Source organism: Wyeomyia smithii, chromosome 3, assembly GCF_029784165.1.
Source record: "Wyeomyia smithii strain HCP4-BCI-WySm-NY-G18 chromosome 3, ASM2978416v1, whole genome shotgun sequence".
NCBI lineage: Eukaryota > Metazoa > Arthropoda > Insecta > Diptera > Culicidae > Wyeomyia > Wyeomyia smithii.
This window is the reverse complement of record NC_073696.1, coordinates 74,137,979-74,158,133: the sequence shown is the minus strand read 5'-3', so window position 1 is coordinate 74,158,133 and position 20,155 is coordinate 74,137,979. Positions and strand designations below refer to the sequence as shown.

The window sequence follows — 20,155 nt, the reverse complement described above, 5'->3', positions numbered from 1 at the left end:
AGGTTCGAGCAGCACAGACATTATCATGACGATATATTTTTATACCGAAACAGAAGCAGACAGAAATGACCATTACTAGCGAAACAGTGAAAGGAAAAACCAAGTAACATGACAAAAGAAAAATAAAGGAACTGTACTTTACGTTATCCTTTTAAACTCCGTAAACAAAACAAAACAAAAACGCTAAACCAAAAACCAAAAACAAAAAAAAACAGCAAGAAGAATTGGAGTATATCCAAGACGTAATATTTGATTGAAGAGGAAAACGGAAAAATAAAAAAATCAAAATGCAGGCGGCTTTGATGTTAAGATCAAAGCAACGTGTATCACGTTTGAAGAAAGGAAAGGGTGAGATACCGAGCAATGTCGCAACAAAAGAAATTCCACCGTATCCACCATTCCCACCAGTATCTTGGGTATGAGTTTCATATTATTTTAATTCGCTTTACCTAATAATCCTTACAAATAGTACATATAATCAGCGCCTTTCGAATTTCTCTGAATCCTTCTTCATTCTCCTCTCTAGAGTAACGCTCAATCAATCCATTCTCCTATAGTTTCTAGTCACCGTATTCACCAGAACTATAGATGATGTAGCGATTGGCTTAACACCAAGTGCTGTATTATATGCAAACCTCTCACCGTGTAAAACTAAGCATCAATTCCTATCGCCTCTCTCAGTTTAATCACACAATTTCCTACTCACATATTCACCTTTTTCATCACCTCAAATAGTTTTCGAATTTTACACCGTTTCACCTTCGTTTGATCACCCGAACACGCGTGTTTTTCTGATAGTGACACCAAATTTATATATCTTTCTGACTAGTCACTGTGCTCCTTCAATACTGCGATGCGTCACTTTTTCTTCCGAATCTCTCACTATTTGCGGTACAGTTTGCTCCTTTTGAACTAGCGATTTTGATAATTCACTTCTAGCGTAGATTTTCTATAGAACATTTCCGTATAGAACTCTTGCGCCAGTTTAGCCTTAAGAAGGAAAAACACACACACAACATATGACAAAACCGACTGGCAGTTATCTGTATTGAAGTGAGGAGAAAACACACCCCGGGAAAATGCTATCGACAGAAACCGAGTTCCATGACGGAGATGATAAATATATCCTGGATCGTCAATATTAGAGACCTGATGATTGATCGTCTTTTCATTTTTGGTTTTTCACAGTCGAATTGTCAGCCAAATTTTTGACTCATTCATTTTTGGTAAAATTGATTTAATAGAAACAAATTTTTGTATTTGTTGATTATTTATTGTGTTACTAACAATATTGACCGTGGAGTTAACTCCCATAAAATTTAATGAAAAAATTATAAAAAAAGTGATTCTGTTTCAATGCCACATCGAATCTCACAAAAAAAGCTACCCGCCATCCGTGAAAAGTTCAAGTCGCGCAACGGGCGCGGCGAAAAATATAATCCAATAAACGAAAGCTCATTTGTTATTTCCACACCACATGATTAATCTTCGTCGGCCACGTCGTTCCTATCCACTGGACTTGGCTTGGATTCTCTGGCCTCCGCCACCATGCTCTACTTTGCACCGCATGAATGCGACCGAGCAGCGGGCGCTGGGAAAATTTCACAATAATAAAAGTTAATATTTTACAAGCACACCCTTCCCGGCTGGCTTGGCTTCGCTGGCTGGACTTCGACTCTGCCTAGTAGTGGAGAAAAAAAAAATCGCAACACAAGTGAGCATATGAGCATTACTCAAGACAACACTAAAACCGGAGTCATAGTCAAGGGAAAACAGTCCACCGCTTCTTGGGCGAAAATGTTCAACTTTTTTGACACCGGTCATAAGCTCAGGTACAAAACACGTTTCGACTTCATGACGAAACCCGATGCTTGGTAGTTTTCTTTCGATAGCATTGAATGTTTAGAACCCAATGAAAAAACCTCCTTGTTTTTTATCCCAAGAAATCACTGGGTAGATCGTTATTATAGAGTTCAGTGACACCCTCGTAATTTCTGACTCACATCCTCTGTAATATGCTCTTGTTTCCAATTGTTATCCGGCAATCTGTAAAAATGTATTCCTTTTTAGTTTTGGTTTTATTCTTACGCTCATATTTATACCCAACATTTACTCGTTAGATTACACAATGGTTGTAAATAACACCCATCAACCGTTTTTAGTAGTGTTAGTTTGTGCTTTACTTCAATCAACGTGGGGTTTAATTACCGCCCTAACAAAGCGGTAGATGTTCAACGTTTCCCCGGTATGATTTATCGGAGTTACAATGCCTCTCATAAAATTCGAAAAATTCACATGCGATATGCTAATTCGTTTATTTAACTCCAACTGATGAATGATATTTTAAAATCACTGTATTGGGTAAATTCATCTCCCAAATATTAAACACGGGTAGACCTCCAATTAATCGTAACAACACGCCTTGGGGCCAAACTTACACCCGGTAACGCGGTTCGCTATTAGCTAGGCCACGTGTTCACGCACCCGCCCAGACTGGCGACGGACCACGGAAAACAGCAATTTGGAAAATCTGCATAAAATTTTGACGATAGTAAACACAATCCGGACGGTTGATCGCCGTGTACCAATATATGGGAACGGAGCGGTTTGTGTGTTTCCCTTCTACCCCCTTTCGGCTTTGTTCCGAGCTGGATCATTTTTCATTCATGCTAATGTCCTGGCATACAGCTTACCTAGCTATGTAGTAGTGAGCTTCTAGAGTGACTGATTTTTACGTCTAGGATGTCCTGCCCATCGGACGCTTGTTCCGTCGGGCTCTAGTCATCGCTAGAAAAGGTAATGCAGAAAACGGGTAAAATTATTATAATTTTTTATTGACACAATAATGAAGGTCGCACCACGCGACGTTTTCTGACTGCCGTGTACCGTTAGTGCTGCTGGAAGTTCTCCGTGCATTTGTAAATGAAGTTCACCGAAAGCACATAGGGACACGATCTAACCGCTCCGTGACATTTTATCGCGGTCATATCTAGAGGTGTTTGCCGCGAATCGATAGAGTGTAATGCACGCTCTCGGCAGGTGTTCCTGTTCAAGGGGAGCAAACGAAAAGTGATGGAAGAATTATAACGGTTTTTTTGTTGTATTCTAATGGAACGGAAACTGTTCGGCTGCTTGCTGCATGGAAACTGGTTTTCTCAATCTGGTTATTTGTAAATGAGACTCAATAATTATGTTTCCATTATGCCTTTTTATAAATAAAAGAAGCAAGTTTTACTGTTATATTCAAATACTCAAAAAAGCTTCGGTGGTACAAACAACTCAAATATACAGACCTCAATATCTGCTTCGGATTAATCGTCCCGCTTTCACAAAGCTTTGAATAGCTTAGGATGTTATGTTGAAGTCCAGCTGAACTATTTTTTCCAGTTCCAGTTCAAGTTGATGAACACCACCACACATAATCAGACTGACTTTTTTTGCACGTCAGATGTAAACTTCATTCAAAAACACAAGTTTTCTTCGCAGGACTCTGTAAAACCTGGGTGACTTGAGTTAATTCAGCGAATTGCCATTTGCACATATAAGTGATACACCGCTAAAAGCTGAGCTTTTTCGGAAGAAACAGGAACGTGCGATAAAGGAACAATTTTAACACAGAACTATGTCTTTCTAAACTAGCGTACATTCTGTGTAAACCAAAATGAGCTCGTGAGGTTTCAGGGGTGGAAGATTTCAAATGCTCATACAAGTGAACAAAACGTAGGGGAACTGCTCCATTATTCATCTCATCCCATATATTCTCATACAACATGAAAACAACTGAAAACAGGGAAAAACGCATATTTTCTAACTAAACCAATCTGCTAATCCATGGAATGGATTCTTCTTAGTTCACTTTAGATTTCTTATAAAGTAGAATCCTCGAAAACTCACTTAAAAGCTCTAAACTTGATATTATAGTCTGGCATCTGCACTCGAAAACTCATGTAATTCAATAACCTACCTCAGAAAATGACATCCGCGCATTTTTATACACGGCTAAAACGGGACTCGTTCAGCAGCCAACCAAAGTTTTTTTCATCGCTAGCGGACCACTTCTTATAATAATCAGTTAACAAAATCACTCACTACACTAAGAATACTTTAATCTTTGAAAAGTTCACCTCAAATTTCCTAAAAAAGCTTGAATTAGCAGAAATATATGAGATGAATTTCTACAATTCCTAAATTTCAACTGTATGTATTTTCATCTATTTTTACTGCGTTGAAGAAAATCAAAAATTGTCGAATCATTTTCTATTAATACGAAAAAAAAACATATTGAAAATGTTGAATTATTCGACATAATTGACACAAATTGACAGCACTGCAGTGGTTACCTAGGTTACTAATTCTGCACGTAAACAACTACAACGGATATCTAGGTAACCTACTACGACGGGTTGCGGCCACGTTCATTCATGATAATGTGATTCAGTCATGATGAATATGGGGGCGTCGTGAGATGAATAATTGAGCCGTGACTTTTAGATGGATATGGAAGCGTTGTGAAAAATGGTTTGTTTTACGAAATTCAGAATAAATCTAGCTATGTTTACTAAATATACAATGCTGGGCGGTTCCATAAGAGCACGTAATCGTATTTTGTTTATTTGTTGAATGATTTCGTGAAAATTTAGTGTTTTATCCGTGCATACTTCGTGAATATCGGCTTAATGAGGTGAATAATGGAGCTGTTCCCCTATAAAAAAAACTGCACAACGATCCAGAAACCGAAGTTTTCTTCTAAAAAGTTGCTTTATATGATAAAGCGCTTATTTAACTATCGAAAATTAGACTCATTAGACTCTATGATTTTTTTTAAATTTGTTTTATTAATATTTGAGTAAATTCAATTTGGAAACATGACAGAAATAATGATAATTTTACAATTTTGCGCTATTTTTTTCTTAAACTAGAAATAATTACCATTAATTTGATCCAAAAAGATCCCAAATCGATCAACTGGCCCAAAAGTTATGAGCTTTTAAAAATAAAATGTTGAATGAATGCAGCCGTTTTTATGGTCACTCTATTCTGGAACTGGTCACTCTGACGATCCCACAAAAAATATGGGTTTGGTTTTTTTCGGCAAAGATCAATCTCTGCAATTTCGAGCACAGTTGAAGCTTTTTGGGAAACCAGTTCAATAATAAGGTGACCATAAAAATGGTTTTATTCGACATATTTTATTTTCCAAAATTCATAACTTCTGAGCCAATTGATCGATTTTCGATCTTATTGGATCAATTTAAAGGTAATTATTTCTAGTTATCAGAAAAAGTAGCAAGAAATCAAATCTGTGTTCTTTTAAACGATAGAATTTTATAATTGATGTACATCGAATTGAACCGTTTTTTATTGTCACCCTATTTCGGACCTGGTCGCCCTAACGACCCGACAAAAATACGGGTTTGAATATTTTCGATGAAGATCCATGTCTGCTGTTTAAATAGAGCACTATAAAACCATTTGCTATGACCAGTTCCGATATAGGGTGATCATGAAAAACGGCTTTATTTTTTTTTCCAAAAACTCATCTGGTTCACCAGTTGATCAATTTTCGATCTTTTTAAATCAAATTAAAAGTATTAATTTCTAGTTTTAGGAACAATACCGAGAAATCAAATCTGTGTGATTTTTAATGCAAAAATTTTAAAATGATTTATTTTTTGCCATGTTTTTAAGGCAAAAAATAAATAACACCGAGACGAAAAAAAAAGAAATATCTTTGATAAAAGTTTGTGTGAAAGTTATGACGTTTGTAACTTGCACTCAAATAAATGTTGAAAAATAACACTTTATTATTATTATCTATTTTGCTTGCCTTTTGACGACACTCTCTCTGTCACTGGACTTGTTCATTGCTAAATTAAGCATTAATGCTGTCAGGGAACAAATAAAATGAATAAAACGGAACTTTTTTTTCTTCCCCTTCCAATACTAAAGATTTTTGAAGGGGGGGGGGGGGTAACATAAAATGAAAATAAAATTTGTAACGGCCTTATAAAAAATAACAAATTTTAAAAAAATTCTCCATATATAGTGACAAATGTGCCCTTTTAATTTAGACCAAGAGATGTTTTTTTATGTATGCCCTAAAAAGAACAACAAATGAATGAAAAAGGGATATATTTTATGCAAAACATCAATAACTTTAAGTAGAATTGAGATATTCATAATGTCAGCATTGCAAATTATTTTTCTTAATAAGCCCCAAAAGTTTTTTCGAACTAAATTCTATTTTTAACAACGGCTTTTACCCGTTAACATTCAAGTTCACTAAGGAAGACAATGTGTGCAGTAGCGACTGGACTGGAAATATGATACAGATTTGAAAAAATATACCGCATCCCGACGGGACTTACAACACCATGCCTGAGACAGGGAGATTGCGGGTTCAAGTCCCGTCGAGTTGCGGTATATTTTATCATATTTTCAGTTCGCTCATTTTTCGCTTCCCCTGCTGCACACATTGTCTGCCTAATGAGCCCTAAAAGTCTTTCAAAAACAATTTTTTTGTAACATTAAAATAAAAACATCAGTTTAAAAAATCTGTTTTTTAACTTAAATGGGTTATTATAGAGTATAACTTTTTACTACAAAGTTGTTCAAAATTAACGAGGCTGATTATTGTAAATCATCTGTAGCCTATTTATAAAACTAAAAAAGTGAAAATAAACTTGATTTCATCGAAAATTTTAACCACCCTAATTTTTGTCAATTTCTTAATAAGCGCTTCATCATATACAACAACTTAGCAGAAGAAAGTTTTTCTGTAGAATATTGGTTAAGCGGTGTTTGACCAATAAATAGTTAATGGGTTCAATGATGGCAGTTTCGGTCACGGGCTCCTTCAAAACACGTTTTATTATGTGCTTTGGTAGAATATTGGTATCAAGTTCTAGATCGAAATTTTCTCCTAAATTCGGTTTTTGGTCCATTGTACACTACTGGTCGACAAGAGCGAAAAAAATTTACCTAGAACTCAAACTGGAACAATATGGAAGATTATAACTTTGTACCCATTTTTATGAATTTTGGTGCCCCTAGCAAGCTCGGAAGTGCGTCAAACAGCCACATAGCAATTGCTCGCCGGGTTCATCTGGGCTTACGGGAAAATATCAATTAGGTCACTTCCGACTTGACTAAAAGCACCAAACTTCACAGAAATGGTTGAAAAACAATAATCATTCGATTTTTTCCAGTTTGAGCTCAAGAGAGTTTTTTTTTTCTTGCTTGAGTCGACCATTTTTCAACACATGTTTGACGTAGAGCGCAAACTAAAAATAAATAAACGATTGGAGCTTTTTAACCGGTCCCGTGAATGTTGGTGCCCTTAGCCATCTCGAATTTAGTCAGGTTTTCAGAAACTTAAATGATGCTTTCCCGTAAGCACTTTCGAGCTCGCTCTAGAAGAAAAGAGGCCAAAAAGAGATATGTTTTCACCAACAAAAAAACCGTTATTGCTCAGTACCACTAAAGAGTAGTTTCGCAAAAAAAATGTCGCAGTTTCAATATTTTTTTAAATTGTCATTTTTGATTTGGTTGTAAGATTTGCATAGAGTTGTAACTTTGCAAGTCTATAGGCAAAAGATGCCATTTTATGCTATTGGTTTAATTTTTGGTAACACGACTCAAATATGCTATTTTGGGAAGGTTATGATGATTTCAAATATTTTTAAAGCATAAACGGTTTATTTGATCGGTGTGACATCTTCGGCAAAGTTGTATATATTAATTTTGTCTTTCTGGAAAAAAAATACTTAAAAAAATTGATTTTCGTAAAAAAGTTAAGATAAGAAATAATAATTAATCATCTAAAATAGCTCATTTTCTTCAAATCTGTTTTGAGCAATCAGGAAAAAAAGTTATAATATTTCGAAAAAAAAATCGAGTGCTCTCTAGTTATTCTCTAGATAAAAATATTTTTACAGCCAAAACGATTTGTTTGATTGGCATAGTGTCTTCGGCAAAGTTGTAGATAATAATTTTGTCCTTCCAAATAAACTATGCCCCTCGAAAAATAAATTTGAAAAAAAAAATTCCAAAACATCATAACTTTTGTTTCCTGATTTCTCCATGATCGTACTTGTTTCATTGTTTGGGTAATCTTTTGTAGTTTAAAAAAAATTAGATTTTAAAAAAAAACTGAGCTTATGTAGACAATTAGTTTTCAATTTTCCTTGTTTTTTTTTTTCAAAAAATAGTATATTTTTTTAGAGTGTAGTTTTTTTTCAGAAAGACCAAATTGTTATCTACAGTTTTGCCAAAAACGTCACACCGATCAAACTAACCGTTTTGACTCTAAATATATTTGCAATCATCAATACCTTTCCAGAAGAGCATTTTTCAATAGCTTCTCAAAAATGAGTCGTGTTCCAATAAATTGAACCAATAGCACAAAATGGCATCTTTTGTCTATAGAAACATTGGTGCAAAGTTTCAGCCAAATAAAAAATGGTCGAATAAATTGGTTGCCCATTTTTTGTGGAATTGCTCTACATGTTACTGTTTAATAATTGTCACTTTTTTGCCTTGTAATCGAATTAGATATTATTTCACACAGAAGATTAACATTTGTAAGTAGAGCTGCGCCATTTACATATGAAATAAACCTGCTCTATTGTCATATTCCTTCACCTGAGTATTAATGACCTAGTATTCTTTTGATAATGGCTACAAATACCTAATATCGTGCTGGATCGAAACCCGTACAGTATCGAAATCCGTACACCTTGATGTTTTTCGTCAGTTTGAAGCATTATAAAAATGAAAACCCATATGATAGTTACATGTTTGTACATGTAACTATCATATGAATTTTCATTTTTGTAATGCTTAAAACTGACGAAAAACATCAAGGTGTACGGATTTCGATACTGTACGGGTTTCGATCCAGCACAGTAACTGAAAAAAAACTGACATATTAGTTATGAGAAAAATAAGACACAAAATCTGGAAAAATATCAATTGTAAACGGTAGTGTATCATGATGTTTTTTGGCATTTGAAAATTAAATTGGGTTTTTCGGCAAATGCGCTTAGGGGCCATCCACATAACACGATAACAGCTTGGGGGGGGGGGGGTGTGGAATGTCCACTGTCCTTACAAAAAAAAAGAATTTATATGGGCATTTGTCCACGGGGGGGGGTTAATAATCTTTAAAGATCTGTCCACGTGGTATGTGGATGGCCCCTTATTCCGATTTCAGATTTAACAATTTCAACGTGTTTCTGGAACAATTTTACGAGAAAAACTCTTATCACTCGGAGATATTATGGGAAAAATTCGGGTTACAGCATTTTTAAGTAATAAAATCAAATTTGTGAGCATATTAGTTATAATTTCGATTTCTATTTTACTATTATCTCTGTAACTGTTGCAATTCTTGACATTCTGGATGATGTATTTTTAAGGAAATTAAATAAAGAATTCAGAAAATATATGGGTCATTCCATCTCAGGTATGCAAAAAAAGAGACAAACATGTAACCGACAACCTCAGATTTGACTCAAATTTCGTGAAATGATTGATTTAAAGTCATTACGCAAAAATCCCAATTTTGGGGCCGATCGGTCCACGCCCAGTGGGACTCTCCTCTTTTTTTGAAAAAAGTGCAATTTTTCGTAAAAAAGTCTTGTTTTCTTTCAATTATGGCTTCAAAAACATGACGTCTAGAAATAAAATTGATACATGAATTATGGAGAAAATTAGTTGAGGCATCCAAAAAATATCAGTTTTAGAGCGACAGTGTTGCCAGATATATTGTTTTTACATTTGAAAAGTGAAATTGCATTTTTCGGCAAATGAGTATATTTTGATTTCAAATTGAACAATTCCGTGGTGTTCCTGAGCAAACTTTACATAAAAACCACTTGTCACCCCGAGGTATTATGAGCAAAACTCGAGATATAGTATTTCTTATTATCATTCTGTTAATATCTCTAATACTGAGTTGATTATGGACATTCTGAATATTGCAATTTGAAAAAAAAAATATATTCAAGAAATCAAAAATATAACAATTTCGAATGTCAGTGTTGCCAGACATGTTATTTTTATAGTTGAAAAATTAAAGTACATTTTTCTGACTTATATTTTGGTTTAAAATTCGACAATTGCATCGTGTTGCTGTTACACGAAAAACACCTGTTACGTAAAGGCATTATGAGAAAAACTCGAGTTATAGCATTCTTAAGAAACTTTTGAATTTTTAAATTGAATTCTTATTTTTCAAGTTCACATAAAAACAAGAAGAGTATATTTATTTGTTGGTGCTACAAAACTTGCGTGGTGGCTTCTCAGTTGTTTTTTCTTTTGTGTACGCTGCATCGATAGAACTTTGTAGATGAACTTCTCTGATGAACTAGAACTGTTTTAAAAATTATAGAGTTGATACCAGAAGGAATTGCAGCTTGCATGGGTCAGATGCCTCGGATCGTTCTGCTTCGTTGTTGAACCGATTTTATAAGAACATCTTTTCCTCCACGCACTCGGCAGCAGTCACAAACTTGACATTCAAGTTACATTTCTCCAGCGCCCAGTCATAGAGCTCTTTTTGTGACTGAACCATCACTAGGTCATTTGCCGTGTGATGTGGCAAAAAGGTGCCATTCAGCCGGCACACCAAAGTAAAGCTCATGAAAAAGCAAGTTTATCATGTTGAAACATGATCCACGAACATCCGAAAAGTATACATTACTTTTTTTTAATTTTGCAATTTAAAAGATTCTTGAGCATGCTGTAACTCACGTTTTTCCTCACAATACCTCTACATAATTGATGTGTTTTGGGTAAAATTTTCTCAGTAACACGATGCAATTCAGCAAAATCATTCCAAATGACCTGGAAATACGCGAAAATTTAATCGACCATTTTTGATTCGAATGGAACTTTGCACACGTATTTGGCTTAGCAAACTGAGCATTTTTCACAGATGGAGAGATTTTTTACACCCATGAGTTACATTCTGAAAGGGAGTATGCTTTTTGGCATAAGTTTTATTCGAAGCATTGTAGCCCAGAATCTGTTGGTTGTATAAAAAAAACTGTCTGAGAATGAGTTGTAGGGAATTAAAAATGCATCATAAAAAAATATACTTTGTACAAAAAAAAATTTTTTTGATCAAAATTTAAAATTAAAAAAAAAGAGTTGAATTTTTTTTATTTTTTTCAAAGAAACTTGACGTTAATACGCAACTTTTAAAAAAAGTCCAGGATGGAGAAATGAAAAATATTTTTTTATGGTAGATTAGTTTTTTTATAAAAATTCAAATTCAAACATTTTTAAAAATATTTGTATTCTGATGATTTTAAAAGATGCAGAGAGTTATTTTGAATCAGTTTGTTTTGATATTTTTTTGGAAACCTCAACTATTTTTCTTCAAAACTCATGTATCAATTTATTTCTAGACGTCATGTTTTTGAAGCTATAATTGAAAGAAAACAACACTTTTTGACAACAATTGCACCTTTTTTTAAAATGAGAGGGTCTCACGGGGCGAGGGGTGGACCGATCGGCACCAAAATTGGGACTTCAGCGCAATGACCTTGAGCCAAATCTGAGAAGATCTCGTACACGAGGTGTGCACACTTGAGATGGAATGACCCATATATCAATTTTGACTGGCCATGTTACCAGTTGCCTAGACATTGTTGAAAGTCAATAGTTTTAAGGTTTGAGATACTATTCCTAGAGGAAATTTCATCGATAAAAAACATTTCTTTTCGATGTTTAAGTTAGAACTTCAAAGTTCCGAAATAATAAACATCTGTGTTTATCGGTTAAAATCCATATATCTTCAGAATTCCTCTGAGTGATAAATATTTGCCGAAAAAATATTTTAATTCTTCAAATGCAAAAATAAAATATCTGGCAACACTTTCGCACAAAACTGATGCTTTTCAAAAATTCCTTGACTAATTTTCTTCAAAATGCGTAAACTAGAATGTCCATTTAATTTTACTAAAATACCTCGTGGTGATATGTGTTTAATATGGTTTTGTGACGGTAATTTTGGTCGCGGATTGCTTTCAAACACCTTTAATTTTTGTCTAATGTCGTTTTCGTTTTTGCGGTGTAGCTACCCCGCAGACTACACCACTTTGTCCTATCACTGTTTTTTTCATTTTCCGGACTATCCCGGACTACCCTTTTTCTGTCCCGGACAGTACGCGCAAGAAACAGAGTGCAGTTTTGAAGACACCAACACATTCACACGTATGTGTCAAAATCAAAAAAATAATGTGTCAAAATCGGTTTGCTTTGATTATCGTTCTTCGCGTGTCGAACATCAGGTTGAATTTCATTTACTTTATTTTGTTATTTTGTCATTTTTCAGTAAATTGGTAAATTTTTCGCACAGTAGCACAAATGCGATAAAAGACAATGGCGATAATGACCAAAACAAAAGTGACAGTTACCTCTAGTATTACGCACACCACTGCAACTGCTCGGAAAGTATTTTTTTTCAGCTGCAAAGCGTAGTCCGGGGCGGGATAGTCCTGCCGTAAAAACAAATTCGACATAAGCCAATGTTTCGAAGGTAGATTTCCTCGTCATCAGGGCAACCATAGTTTGCTGTGCAGTTCCCGATCAAACGATTATAACAAACGGGTAACGCAAATATATCTGAACTTGATAGAAATAAAAAAGCCATTAATATTATTGATAGTCTAAAATGATAAAAAGTACAGAATATCAAATTTTGTTATCATATACTGGAATGATCGAAATTGGTTTTTAAAAGCATATTTATAACAAAACATGTTATTCAATTGATAAAATATTGTACATTCTAACTAATTCTGATCTTTTTCTGCCAAAAACTTTACAAAACTTGCTATAATTTGTAATAATCAGTAAGTAATTTTGGTATGAATTTTAATATTTTAACTATTAACGAGACCAAGTTAAAAACAGTTTAGGTAACACTGTGGCCTGAAATTAATGTTATTTTAGATTTCTTGACTAATTTTCGTCAGAAATCAGTTAGTTTTAGACATTATGTTTTCGTTGTTATAGTTAAAAGAAAGAAAGAGTTTTTGACGAAAATGAGCGCTTTTATCAAAAAGGTACGGTCCCATAGAGCGAGGGTCCATTTGGCACCAAGTTGGAATAGTGACCTTATATAAACCATTCCCCAAACTTTGAGCCAAATCTGAAGGACGCTTTCAAATCTGTAAGGTCGTTGATACGTTTGTGCTTTTTTTGCACACTTGAAATGGATTTCATATGGGTTATGAATCATGACCGAGAAAAAAATGTGTTAAGGAAATTATATTTGAAGCCTTTATATCTGAAACGAGGTTATTCTGCCTTTTTAGAGCGCTTACATGCAACGTTATACTTTTTACAAAAGAATTCTCAGTTTAACAAAACATGTAAGCAGTGCTCTAGGTCTTACTAGTATTATTTGTTTGAAATATTTCGTGAGAAAAATGTTCGAAATGATATCACTATTAATCTTTCGTACAAAACTACGAAAGGGTTACACATTTGTGCTGAAAATCGTTTCTTGAAGTTCTTGAAGTAAAACATAAATTAACACTTGTTGCCTCCAAACGAAACATCAAACTAGTATGATCATTGATGTTCATTTTTTTGTTTGTAAAATATCTCATCTTTCAAAACAAGAACATTCCTCCTGCATTATCATTCATGTCCTATCCATACTCCCTACCAACCGATTAAATAAATAAGAAATCATACAAAAAACTCGTACCAACGACCAAATTCAATCTGATTAATCGTCATTTTTCATTCTTTTCTTTTCTTCTACCTTACTCTTCTGTGCTTTTTCTCTTAATTACAGCCAAACTATATAATAGACAATGTAATTCCTCTTCACCAACTTCACATTCACACAAAATTTTCTAGTTGATAGTATTCGTAAAAACAAAAAAAAAACTGCATATAAATCGAACTAACAAACGAGCTTTCTGTCTAGAGTAACAAGCGCAATTTCGCCACCACACGAACAAAATAAATTTTCTTCCTTACCTTTAATCTTAACAACAGGGAATGTCAGGGAAAATCCTATCAAGAGTAAGCTCTAGCTAAACTTCCACACCAGCTCAGCAATGAAAGCAACTGTTAAACCTCACACAGTGTTAGAATATTTATACTAGCAAGCAAGCAAGCAACTAAGCCAGCTCACAGGGAACTCTGTACAGATTTTAAATATTTCTCAACTTTTTTGCCACTCTGCACCGCAATATCTACCACTTCTGTAGCGAAAAGAAGAAACTACGATCACACGCATACACTTTTCCAAGCGACCGCTGTGAATAATAAAAAGCTCTGTCACGCTCCAATAGCCTGTGTGTAAGGAACCAAGCTCATAGCGCCAAACAGAATTGAAAACGAATAAATTAATAATACAACTGTAACTACTCTACTACACACATTCCTTCCGTTTCCGAGTTTCAAAATCAGGTTAGATAATTAAATAATATACTGCAAATATCTGTTTCACTGTGTACAAGTGGTATAAATAAGTGCTTTTCAATGTACCTTTTATGTTGACTTGTTCCGCTTCATGTCCCCTTTTTTTCTGTACGTTCCAACATCTTACATTCTTCATTGTGCATTGTGTTTATTTTCTTCATGTTGCATCTCCGCACACTGTCAAGTGCAAGTGACAATCGGTACGTTTGGGACGCGACTTGGTTTGTTGCCATCTGTTTGTCGCCCAATGCAACGCTATGCCTAAGCGAAGCGAAATGCTTCGAAACGCTGTAAAAACGCTGCTGCAGACGCACACCAGACACCAATATAGCAATATGGCTGCTGCTAGAAACCAAAACCAACTCAACGGTTGTACCGGTATCGCCTCTTTCATTCTCATTGACACTGACCCACTGAGCAGCACTAACAACTGCTAGGAACAAGTACACCACACAACACGTCGATCAAACTTTCATGACATTTATGGCCTTCATCTGTGCACAATGGTTCTTCCGCCTGAACCTTTCATCAACAATAAGGAAAAGACTTGCTAATGACATTTAGGGTTTATGACGCAAACATTCCAACACAAATTCGAAATTTAGCAATGCTATAAGTAGCAAACAAATTGCTCCTTTTGTTGGTGAAACGTGATCATAGAATGACATGCGAACAGAATTGTTAATTCTCAATTGTTAATTGTTAACACTTAAAATCAATTATAAAATCTGTTATTCAATTATGGTTAACATATTGACTTCAAATCAAATATTAATTAAACAAAACAAATCACATACAAGTTAAAATAAATTCATTCCATTTGCAAAGTATTACGAACATCACATTGGTGTTTCTTGTGAAAAATTTGATTCATTCATCAAACTAATAATAGGAAACAAGCAACCTAAAAACGATTATTCTCAAACTCATCAACACTGGTGCGAAGTTCAATCAATTCTACTAATCGGAGGACAGAGTGCTAGAGTTTATTTTTGTAGTAAAATAGTTTGTAACATCTAACAGATATATGTGAAGAAAAAAAATCTAACAGATAAAAAAGTATCTTCTATTTGTTTAAAATTAGAAAACAAAACAGATATTGAATCATAAAAAAACCTGTTATGGAAACAAATACATTTTTTTATGTAACTAAAAAACCTCAACCCTGTAACATAAAAAAACATATGGAATTGTAAACACGCTGAAATTAAAGTAGAATAATTTTAAACACTATATTCGAGATCTGTGGTGTAAACTTGAGTAAACACAATAATAAATTGTACACCCTAAATGGAAACAGAAAATGGTACCGTTTTACCTGGTCAAATTCAAAATAACTATTGCCGATGGAGACATCGTTAATGTAAATTACCATGCGTTTTCAGTTCGACACAATTTATGCAAACACCAGAAACGAGAATAACCATACGTCTCCATCCCTGGAGACGCTAGGTTAAACTATTTCAAAAAACACAATGTAAAAACACTTTCATTTTTCGACTGCGTTCAAAAATAGAAATAGCAAGAATTTGAAAAAATCCAGAGCATGAATGAAATATTTTTTAGAAAATGAGATGAACCCAAAAATAAGTTCTAAATGTATTGCATAAATAGTATTTTCCTCGTTTGTTTTGTCAAACGATATACATACACAAAACAATAAATATGAAAGTACAGCAGTAAACTGTTTTCAACAAAACTATCAACATGATAATAGAAATTCGTAATAGTAAATCATGAATATTTATAGTCTAAAATCGAACTAATTCCATTCACATGTCGCAGTCTTTGACATTCACTCGCAAAACTCTACATATAAGACAGACAATGGTGTTCAACAAGAAAATAAGGACGTCTAGTTTACAAGGCCTAGGAAACAAGAATGCACCCTTTACGCCCCGCAACGCCATCTTTCAACATCTAGCCACCACGTGCATAACACGAACTTAAACAATGGGAAATCGGGTTACTGTTAAACTTCTTCCGCGCTATCGCTTCGCTTCTATACTTTAAACGCTCTTGTCGCCACTTTTCCACCAGCTGCCATCCTGCTTCCATTGTGCATCAGCGAACACAAAAACTTTGTTGCATGCAACTCGCTGTCGTTGTGTGTGGGTGTGTATGTGCGCGCGCACTCGATATATCAAGCACGCTTTAGTTAGTTCCGCTTCCGCTCTTTTTGGTCTGGTCTCGCAATCATGCCATAACAATAAAACACCCTGACAAATGCTTTTTTTTCTGCATTCCATTCATTGTATTGCATGTAGGTACAAAAAAAGCGAGCCTCTATCACCCACCACCATTTTATTTATCTGATCAAGTCTGGTATCACATCTAGTTTAGTATGTCACTTTTTTGTCCTCTGTTTTTCTTTTCTATATGCTGGTAAAATGGCTGCACTGCTTTGGCTAATCTATCGATCTCTGCTCAGCACGTTTTCGATATAGACGACAAAAAAAGAAGTGATACTTTACCAACCGATGGATTACGGATAAAATGCTTTCGAAATCAATGTGTAAATGTATTGTAAACGAAATTGATATTGATTATAAATAAGCAACTAAACTCCGATCATACGCTTACGGGTTATGTTGTAAGCATCAAATGAAACAAAATTACTCGTCAGCCGTAACTTAATAAAATTATTTGTCTATTCTGGAATGTGTCCGCTCAACTAGATATAAATGTTATATTAAAATAGAGAATCTTTTCAAGGCTTGTCTGATCCAACTTTATTCAACTCAAGACTATTTATACATTTATACCGATTTGTGAGCAATTAGTAGAATATATTCAATTAAATTTTCATTCTCCCAGAGATAACTTTTATCGGCACACAAAGAACCGCATCTACCGCCCACAATCTCACGCAAGAATCTATCTATTCCAAATTGTTTCACCGGATACAACCTCACACACACACACACACTCGGGAACAATGCTGGAAATCTTCCCCTGGCAATCCTTCATTCACATTCGAAACCTATTAAAACCGTCGATTCGCACCACGAGTGGATCTCGACAGTGCAATTTCCTCCTCAGAGCCTCCTCGGTTTGCATAATTGCTACCATGCTGCATTGTTTCTGCGCAAATGTCGCAAACTCACTTCTGCGCCGCCACACTTGTCTACTCATAAAAAAGCAGAGCACTTGCCACCTCTTTTATTCAACCACCCGGAGGCTATGTAAGCAATTGCAACTAAGTTCCGCGAACTTCAGCGCCCGCCACGGGATGCCCGCCTCCCCCAGCCAACACCATTTTCGAACTATTTCTAGAAATCTGCTTGAAATCAAACTTATCTGCTGCATTCTGCTGGTGTTGCCACTGCTTCGGGTTATATTTTTATTGTCTTTGCTGTCTGTATGGTAATGCTGCTTCCGTTTTCGGTAATCAGTTGCGCGTTTGTTTATATTCATGCCAAACTTCTTCGCTGTACCTTCGCACAACTTGCTCGACTCTATTCCTGTCAAGGACTTTGTCACCGTCTATCTCTCTCTCTATTATTGTTCTGTGCACATTTGCCTGTAAATTTGTCTCTTAATTGTATACGAAATATTTATGTACTTAAGATAATCACTACTATCACAGACTAAAAGTGGAGAATAAATATGTATATTAATTTTCTGAAACATATATAAACATTTATCGTAGTGTTATCAGTGTTTAGTTTAACGCCGGTAGCAGATACTGTACTGCTAATGATGATACTCACCCGAACCAAACCGAAATTAAATTGCTGCAAGCAACGAACCGAGTGCACCGTGAGTGAAACGGAGCTCATTAAAATTGTTGGCGATCCTTTTATAGGTTACGGTCCTCATTACCGCGAACGGTGGCTTTTGTCCGACTGCGCGAGGCAAGCAATCGCGGCACCCCGGGAGTCTTTGCAATTGCCATTTATTTTTTCATCTCCGTTGCGGATGACACCGCCGCCGCCGCCAGGTAGGTTTCAAACCGACCAAGCGCTTGCAATTATGGCGTATCTTAATGACAACACAAAAAGCAAGCGATACAGGGGACAAACATTTGCATAAAAATAAAAGAAGAAACAAGTACCCATTCACACCCAATCTTGGCTCATACAGTCGGAGCCTCTACGGCCAATTTTCCATTCTTTACTAACTTCGCGAGACGTAAGTATACCGTGAACAACAATAATGCGGGAAACCACTCGGGCGCCCTAAAAAAGCGCCGTCCATTATTGTTTCGATATAAACGGAAAAAACCTAATGGCTTGGAATTGAAAAGCACCACACACCTGTTGAAATTTGTAGGTGAAATTGAATTAGCTTTCAAAAAAGAGAGAGAGTGTATTCTGCTAATCTGCAGCAGAGAATGGAAGAGTTTGTTGAAAACCGATTTATGATGTCACTGTAGTTTTTCTACTAAGTTACTGTTTAGAATTGAATTTTTTGGATCATTAAGATGTGCCATCTTTTTGTTTATTAGCATTGTTTGCTGTTTGCAAACTTACAAGTAAAAACCAAATGAGATTTTTTTCAAATATAGTTAAATATGTGATTCACATAAAATACTATGTTAAATATACCCGACGATTTCACATCACTCTCACATGCAAAAGGAGGGTTAGAGGATGGAAATAAGCACATCTTACTTTACTAAGTTTGAAACCTGGATATCGAATGTGTCTTGACCATGGCGCATTTTTTGTGAAAATCATATTTTTCTCGTGATTTTGCCGACAAAAATCATTCAAACAACAAAATAGTTATCAGTACCAGTATTGTTTTAAATGTGTGTACACGTATAAGCGAAAGATTTAAAAAAAACTATCTAACCTGCTTCGAGCTAATTTACTGTAAGCGCTGGATAACCAGATCAATACTCTTACGAATTAAAAGAACGCAATAATTGCTTTTGCGTGCCAAATTTAATGAAGCTCTGTTATCCTATATAAATTATGCAACTTTGCATGCTTTTTTCAAAAAATTGACAAGACTAACACTTGGAAAAATCAGAAGCTTTTAGGCTATTTTCTATATAACGATATATTTTAATAATTATAAGAGGTAGAGAAAAGTTATGGCTTTTAGAAAGTTGTATGAATTTCCATAAAAAGTATAGCAAAATAAATTTGAGATCCAACTTGAAAAAAATAATTTGAAGCACTTATTTTTTTTAAAACGGAAAAACTTGGATCTTTTTGAACTCAAGTTTTTAGCTAGACAAAGAGTTGCATAAAGCTCTGCTAGAAATTTCTAAAATAACTAAAATAACTATTTAGGAAAAGAGTAATCAATAAAAACTCCAACATTTGATACGAAAAAATGTCGCTTCTAAACGACCATGCATCTTCATGGTAGTACGATTTGAAAGCTTAACAATTACATTCGTCCTAGATAGACAAGTAGCTACCAAAAACTATTCTACAAAATACAATAGAGACACTATTAAGGAGAAAATATCAATAAAAACAGTTTATTGAACTTTTGATACGAAAAATTGTTACTTCCAAACAACCATGCGTCTCCATATTATTATTTCGAATTCAACGCTAAACAAAAAAAATGCCTTAAAACTCGAACTGGAAAAAAAGATTTTAGCTTTCAAACCTATATTGTGGTGCTCGTAGCCAAGTCGGATTCAAATCAAATTTTTCCGTGAGCTAACGCAAGAGCGACGAACCCAGTGAGCAATTACTTTGCGGCCTTTGACGCTCTTCTATCTGTGTTAGGGGCATCC

At 35.0% G+C, this 20,155-nt stretch overlaps 1 protein-coding gene and 1 long non-coding RNA gene across 6 annotated transcripts in view; both read left to right on the top strand.

Moving 5' to 3' along the window:
- The window catches only part of LOC129730604 (uncharacterized), a 583,914-nt gene that overhangs the window by 411,055 nt on the left and 152,704 nt on the right, over nucleotides 1-20,155 (top strand). The gene's annotated exons all lie outside the window — the stretch shown is intronic.
- The window catches only part of LOC129730606 (uncharacterized), a 50,544-nt gene continuing 30,693 nt past the window's right edge, over nucleotides 305-20,155 (top strand). Inside the window, exons 1-2 of the long non-coding RNA XR_008728887.1 lie at nucleotides 305-416; nucleotides 13,817-13,837. This is a non-coding gene — a long non-coding RNA (uncharacterized LOC129730606). The remainder of the gene's footprint in view (nucleotides 417-13,816; nucleotides 13,838-20,155) is intronic.